This window comes from Octopus bimaculoides, chromosome 5 (genome assembly GCF_001194135.2).
Source record: "Octopus bimaculoides isolate UCB-OBI-ISO-001 chromosome 5, ASM119413v2, whole genome shotgun sequence".
NCBI classification, from domain to species: domain Eukaryota; kingdom Metazoa; phylum Mollusca; class Cephalopoda; order Octopoda; family Octopodidae; genus Octopus; species Octopus bimaculoides.
Genome location: NC_068985.1, coordinates 16,236,372 through 16,243,614, shown reverse-complemented (window position 1 = coordinate 16,243,614; position 7,243 = coordinate 16,236,372).

The following is a 7,243-nucleotide window of genomic DNA, read 5'->3' as shown; positions in this document are numbered from 1 at the left end:
ATATATATATATATATATATATATACGTACATATATATATACACACACATATACATACATACTGACAGATAGATAAACAGACGGACAGACAAACAAACAGACAGACAGAAAGACAGACAGGTAGATAGACAAGTAGATAGATAGATAGATAGATAGATAGATAGAATGTTGATTGTCGAGCGGCAAGTAAAATACCTGTATTCAACTGAGTACTCAATACCATATGTAGGGCAGAGTTTTTGTTGTTTTTGTAAGGCAGCCTGACAGAAAAGCTTCACTGTGTGTCACAGTAGCGTGTGGAGTGCTACATGGATATGCGCGCGCGCTCACACACATACATGCGTGCATATGTCATACGTGCATACGTCCATATGTGTGAATGTGTTTGTGCAAAAGTTTAGATCAATAGTTATGTAATACACATGCACTCATGTATATATACGTGTGTGTGTGTACGTGTGTGTGTGTGTACGTGTGTGTGTGTGTGTACGTGTGTGTGTGTGTACGTGTGTGTGTGTATGTGTGTATGTGTGTATGTATGTGTGTGTATGTATAAGATTAGCTGAGCTGCTTCTTGTTTGTTACTAAATACGTAACAAACTACAACTTGTTATGAAACGACTGTAGTCTGTGTTTTACCTATTCCACTCTTTATCTATTTGATATATATGAATGTATATAGTTCTACGTAGTTGTAATACTTGGCCACACCGTCAATGTTGTATCTTGGGGTTCACTAAGTACTTTGGGTCCAAGAGCACGCTCCCTCGTCCAAACGATTCGACCTAAATTGTTCAGGCCTAAGCCTCTATCCAAGTGGCATTGTACTGACACCACCGATCAACACCTTCCAACCTGAGTCGTCTAGATGCTTTCTTAGCAGCCTCTATATTGTTAATGGCGGATCTTTTTCTGTTCTTTCTTTAATTCCCAGGGCTGCATTGGCCCTATTAACAGAAAGTTCTGCGAACCCTCGACTGCCCACCTCCACTGGTAAAGAGTTGGTACTTCACCCATTCCTGTTGTTGTCCGTCACCAGCTGATAGTTTAGCTTTGTAGCCTCAGAAACCGAGGTAGCATCTGTTCTCAACAATATCTGGGTTATATGTGACAGAAAATGAAGCAACTTGTCGAGGCCATTTTTCATCAGTCAGTCACATACCTTAGAAAATAAAACATTGGAGCTGTTCTTGGATTTTCTTCGACCGTTTTCCTTCCTTAACAACAGTTATATTTGTGATAGTTTGGGCATTTCTGCACTCACTGCTTTCTTGCAGATTGCCACAGCGATGGGCGTAAAAATTCGATCATGTCTTCAGCGAGAACGTTCCTTATTCAGTGCCTTGAAACAGCTGTTAAGACTATGTTCTAGAGTCCGTTTAAGAACACAGGGTGTATGTGAGTGTTTTCACTATGCCCTATACAAATAGGGTGAATGAGTTGGGGAGAAAATTATAGACACTCTGATTCAAGGATTTGCTCCTCTGCGGGATCCACTTCCAGCTGTCCTGCTACGTGCCATTTCACTCCTTCGCTTACTCCCACTTCATCCAGACACGCTGTTTCCGCATTGCCACCACTCTTTCTCCACTGATGTTCGCACCTCCTCCTGCAGCAGTTTTCCCCTCTCCTTCGTGCTAGCCGTTTCATATCGGGTTGTTATTATACTTCCGAGTCCGGTCCTGCCTTGTATCGCACTCTCAAGAAGAGCCTTGTGTTTCAGCCGCTTCACTGCCTGCTGGTTGGACTACTTTGGTTACCTTCCACTTTCTTCCATTTCTCACTCTAATTCCTGCACCAAACAACTTACCAAGCTCTGTTACGAAAGCGTTGAAGCATCGAAATTTCAGAGGAGCACAATAGGTTCTCATATTTTGAGTTGTAGACTGTGATGAGAGAAAGCAATGAGTTGAAGAGAATAAAGAAATTATGACGGATAGTTGACAGTATCATTAATATCAACTACCTTTTATTATTTGGGTTGGGCTAGAACTTGGTGAATGATGCTATCATTAGCCTTCTGTACAATGTCATTTTGGGGAGTTTGGATGGCACGTTCAGAAAACTATCTGTTGGTTGCTATAATTCTGGGAGCGGCCACGATAAATTTTTGAGGTATTTCCTGAGATGTGTTATTGATTGTTTCACAATGTTTTTGGATATTGACATTTTTATTCTCAGCGTTAACTGGTGGCAGGTCATTGCTCTCAACGGAAGTAAAATTTCTTCAAGCTGAACTAACAAGACATCTCTGTTAAGAGAAAATCTCATCTGAGTAGATAGACGAAGTTTTCCACTTGTCTTCAAATATAGGATTCTTTAAGGCATCCTCTCAACTCCTAAGCAAGTGTATTCTTTGCGATGACGAACAGAGTTTTCCTGACAACTCCAGGAAATAAGATTATGAATTTATTCCCGATATCAGTGTTTGAGATAGTTCTAAGTGCAATAAAGAGCTGTAAATGTAGACTGATGTTTGTGAGACCCTGAGCACTCATTTCATATTTTCAGTTCGCTCTGCTTCAGAGCCTATACTTGTCCAAATCATGTCAAGACTGATTTCAAATTTTGGCACAAGGCCAGCAATTATGTGGTGGAGATAAGTTAATTACGTTGATCCCAGTGTTCAACTGATACCTATTTTATCGATCACGAACAGATGAAAGGCAAAGTCGATCTTGGTGGAATTTGAACTCAGAACATGAAGACGGACGCAATGCTACTACACATTTTGCCCGGCGAGCTAACGAGTCTGCCAGTCCGCCGCTTTAAATCGTTTGTCAATGTTACACTCAAAACTAAGGCATCAAGCTGGCCGAATCTTTAGTACACTAGGCAAAGTGCTTAGCGGCATTTCGGCCGTCTTTACGTTTTGAGTTCGAACGCCGCCGAGGTCGACTTTGCCTTTCATCCTCTCAGGGTCAATAAAAAAAGTACCAGTTAAGCAATGGGATCAATGTAATCGACTTAACTCTTTCACGAAATTGCTGTCCTGTACCAAAATTTGAAACCAACATTATGCGCAAGACTCTCAATATGTGCAAGATATTTTAAAAAATTGACAACTGGTTATTATTCCTTTCCGATTTCCTACAAGTTAATTTGATGTAAATGTTTAGACCTCGCAATCACTGAAGATTTTTCATGACAAATGTATATCTTTAACATAACTAATGCTTCATCTCAAAGATTGACTCTTTCCCTCCGGACCTGATATACTTCAACCCTTAACAATTCTTGAACCTCTACAAGACTCAGGGAAAACCAACAAAAGTATTCCTGCATATTAGACGGATGCCAAGGCGGCGAGTTGGCAGAAACGTTAGCACGCCGGGCGAAATGCTTAGCGGTATTTCGTCCGTCTTTACGTTCTGAGTTCATATTCCGCCGAGGTCGACTTTGCCTTTCATCCTTTCGGGGTCAATAAATTAAGTACCAGTTACGCACTGGGGTCGATGTAATCGACTTAATCCCGTTGTCTGTCCTTGTTTGTCCACTCTATGTTTAGCCCCTTGTGAGCAATAAAGAAATAAGAAACGTTAGCACGCCGGCTGAAATGTTTAGCGGTTTTTTGTCTGTCTTTACATTTTGAGTTCAAATACCGCCGAAGTCGACTTTGCCTTTATTCCTTTCAGGGTCGATAAATTAAGTACCAGTTGCGCACTGGGGTCAATCTAATCGACTGGCCCCCACCCCAAAATTTTCGGGCCTTGTGCCTAGAGTAGGAAAGAAAGGAATATTAGATGGATGCTGCTGTTACTCACATATACATCATCGCTAATATTCATATGTAACTTCTCAGCTACTTGGCACAAAGTCACCCTGTAGCACTCTCCATCTCTAGCTCATAGATGTGCTCTTTTCTTCCTTTGTATCTTTTGCTTCTACTCCGATGACTTCTGCTTGCCGAGACTGGCTGCTTTCTTTCCGCCTCTACTTATGCATTCCCGACTGACTTATCCATCTTCCTCTCATCACCCGTTTTGAGTCCTCCAACCAGAACCGCAATAATCATAACACTATGTCTTTCCTGTTCATAACTACAAGCCTCTAAAATTCCCCCCGGTTCACGACTTCCTGACAGTTTAAGCAGATCATAGGTGTCATTAATCACCTTTTGGAAGGTTTCCTTAAGAACTTATCAAATGAAAAAAAAAACAGGTCCCGAAGTTGTGTGTTTAAGATCCCTTATCACACTGGAGAAATATAGCTAGGGCCTGGTTTATATATTTATATAAACACCAAAGAATATTATATGCAGTGAATCTCACCTATTGTTCAAGGCGAAATTTTTCATATCGCGGTGATTATTTTAAGCAGCATTACAAACGACGTGAAAGGTGTTCCTCACTTGAATTTTGACTATAGGTTTGAAAGAAAAGGTAGAAGAAATAATGCCAAAGCATAGCTAACAGCTGATGAAGAGGAAAAATGTTCAGAAAATGTTTAAAAAGTTTCTTCTGTGCCTCACAAACATTAAGCAATGATATCGAAGAACATTAAATGCTTTTCTGTAAAAAATACATTGAGATATGTTAAGTAGTCTCAATTATTCTACTTTGGGAGCCAATGAATTTAAATAATAATGATATAACAAGTATAGAATCAGAATATAATAGCATTTATATGCTTAAATGGATTCAACACAACTAACATTGAAGAATTTTGGACAGAAATTATTCATTACAAAAATGCCACAAAAGGAAATCTCTTTAGAAATGCTGCAGTATTTGCTCTCAGTCTTTTTTATGTTACCTAATTCAAATATTCTAGAAAGATATTTCTATAAAATGAATGTTATCAAAACAGAACTGAAAAAATAAGATGCGACTTCCAATGCTAGGAGCTGTTTTCTCAATAAAATGTGACCTGAAACAATCTGATAAATGCTGCAAAGATTATTATTTACCTGAAGCAACATTGCATGAAATAAGCACAATGGACATAGATCTGCCTGAGAAACAACGTAACAGTACTGGAAATACTGAGGAATTTAACAATATTGAAAATTTATTAGACACTGATTTAGATGTACTAGTAAAGGTTTATTTCTATATTTCTTTTTTAAAAAAGTAATTTGAGCTTTTTTCGTAGAAGTCTGGCGTTTAAATTTAAATTCAATTAAGCAAATTGGCGAACTGGCTATGCCAAGGACTGATCATTATCATCTTCATTCCAAATCCAATTCCAACATAGTCAGTTTTGTACTCTAATGGGGGAGAGGAAAAGTGGGGAACAAAAGCTAAAAAGAAACTTGTACTTATTCGTATTTTCTATTGTTTAAAACGTAATTCAGAAACAACTTGTGAAACAATAAAGAAGAAATTTGTTGTGAAAAGAGGTAAAAGCAAGATATTTTTTTCCAAAAATTGAAATTTAAAAATAAAAATTGCAGAATCGTGACCTCCATTGTTTAAAATATAATAGTATAAGAGGTTTTTGGAAAAAAATGTAAACATCAACAGAAAGAAATAATGCTATATGCGAGAGTGCTTAAAAATTGAAACTCCTTCATAAGGTTTCTTTTAATGATATTTCCCAACATATCATCAATCATTCGAGAGCAGAGAACAAGATATGCTGGCCACTGCTATCCGAGTAAAGATGAATTAGTGAGTGAGCTCCAACTGTGGATCTCGAGCCATGTGAATTCTCATCTCGGGCGACACTGAAATGACGTCCTTTGACCACTTCTCCCGTGATGTTGAGCTACAAAGAGAAAACCTCAAAAATGTCTTAGAATGTTCAAATTTTCTTTTAAGCCCTTTTAGAACAATAACGTTCCAAAGAGCCGACTAGTGAGCCTCAACGTCAAAGGTGAACAACGTCTTTTACCTCGACGAACCGAATATTGTATTAGTAGGTGAACGTTGGGACGGTTACGTATCAGTGGATAGACTGTAGGCGAGATAAATGCTGCGAAAAATTGAAAGATGAGAATTATCTATTTAAATACATCTAATTATATTTTTCATCAAATCAATGAATAATGACAAATGCAAGAAAACCATTTTTGCTTAGCGACGGATATCAATTAGTAACCAAAGAACTCAATTTAGTTGCAATTTATTTCAATCAGAGCCTCTTTTGAATCTATTTATATAGACAGAATCTGTATAACGTAAGTGTGAACAGGATGTATTGAACAGTATTTAGCGTAATAAAAAAAAACAGAAAGCTATTTTATTTTAATGCAAACAGTCGACACGTCAAAGTGAAACTTGAGGCCATTTGTTGCTTGAATACTCTATATTAGTTACCAGACTTGTTGATATCAATTGCAGGATATTATCCAGATAGAACCACCAAGTCGATGCTTTCAAACTGTTCACTTGTGCTTGTGTTAGGGTGGTTAAGGAGTTCGCTTTGCAACGATGCGGTTTCGGGTTCAGTCTCATTGCGCTGCACTTTAGGCGAGTATCCTCTACTATAACCGCAGGCCAACCAATGCCTTTTGAGTTTATTTGGTAAACGGGAACTGTGGAAGTCGGTCCTATATATATGTTTGTGTATGCGTCTTTGTGTCTATGTTTGTTCCCCCTCCCACCACCGCTTGATATTCGGTGTTGGTTTGTTTGTGTCCCTGTAATTTACCGATAGAATAAGTCCCAAACTTTAAAAAAATTTTGGGGTTGGTCTGTTCGATTAAAACTCTCCAAGGCGTTGCCCCAGCAAGGTCGTAGTCCAGTGACTGAAGCAAATAAAAGATAAAGATAAAATATAAATGAAACACAAATAAACGTTCGAGTATGTTGAAAATGTCGGCACTTAGCGAACTTTTTTTCTTGCATCCTTTGTTTTGGAGTATATACGTTTCTTCAATTTTATTTTGAAACACGAATTATTCAACAAATATTCTTTTCTACTCTAGGCACAAGGCTCGAAATTTTTGGGGAGGGGGCCAGTCGATTAGATCGACCCCAGTACGCAACTTGTACTTAATCTATCGACCCCGAAAGACAAAGTCAACCTCGGCGGAATTTGAACTCAGAACGTAAAGACAGACAAAATACCTATTTCTTTACTGCCCACAAGGGGCTACACACAGAGGGGACAAACAAGGACAGACAAACGGATTAAGTCGATTATATCGACCCCAGTGCGTAACTGGTACTTATTTAATCGACCCCGAAAGGATGAAAAGCAAAGTCGACCTCGGCGGAATTTGAACTCAGAACGTAGCGACAGACAAAATACCGCTAAGCATTTCACCCGGCGTGCTAACGTTTCTGCCAGCTCATCG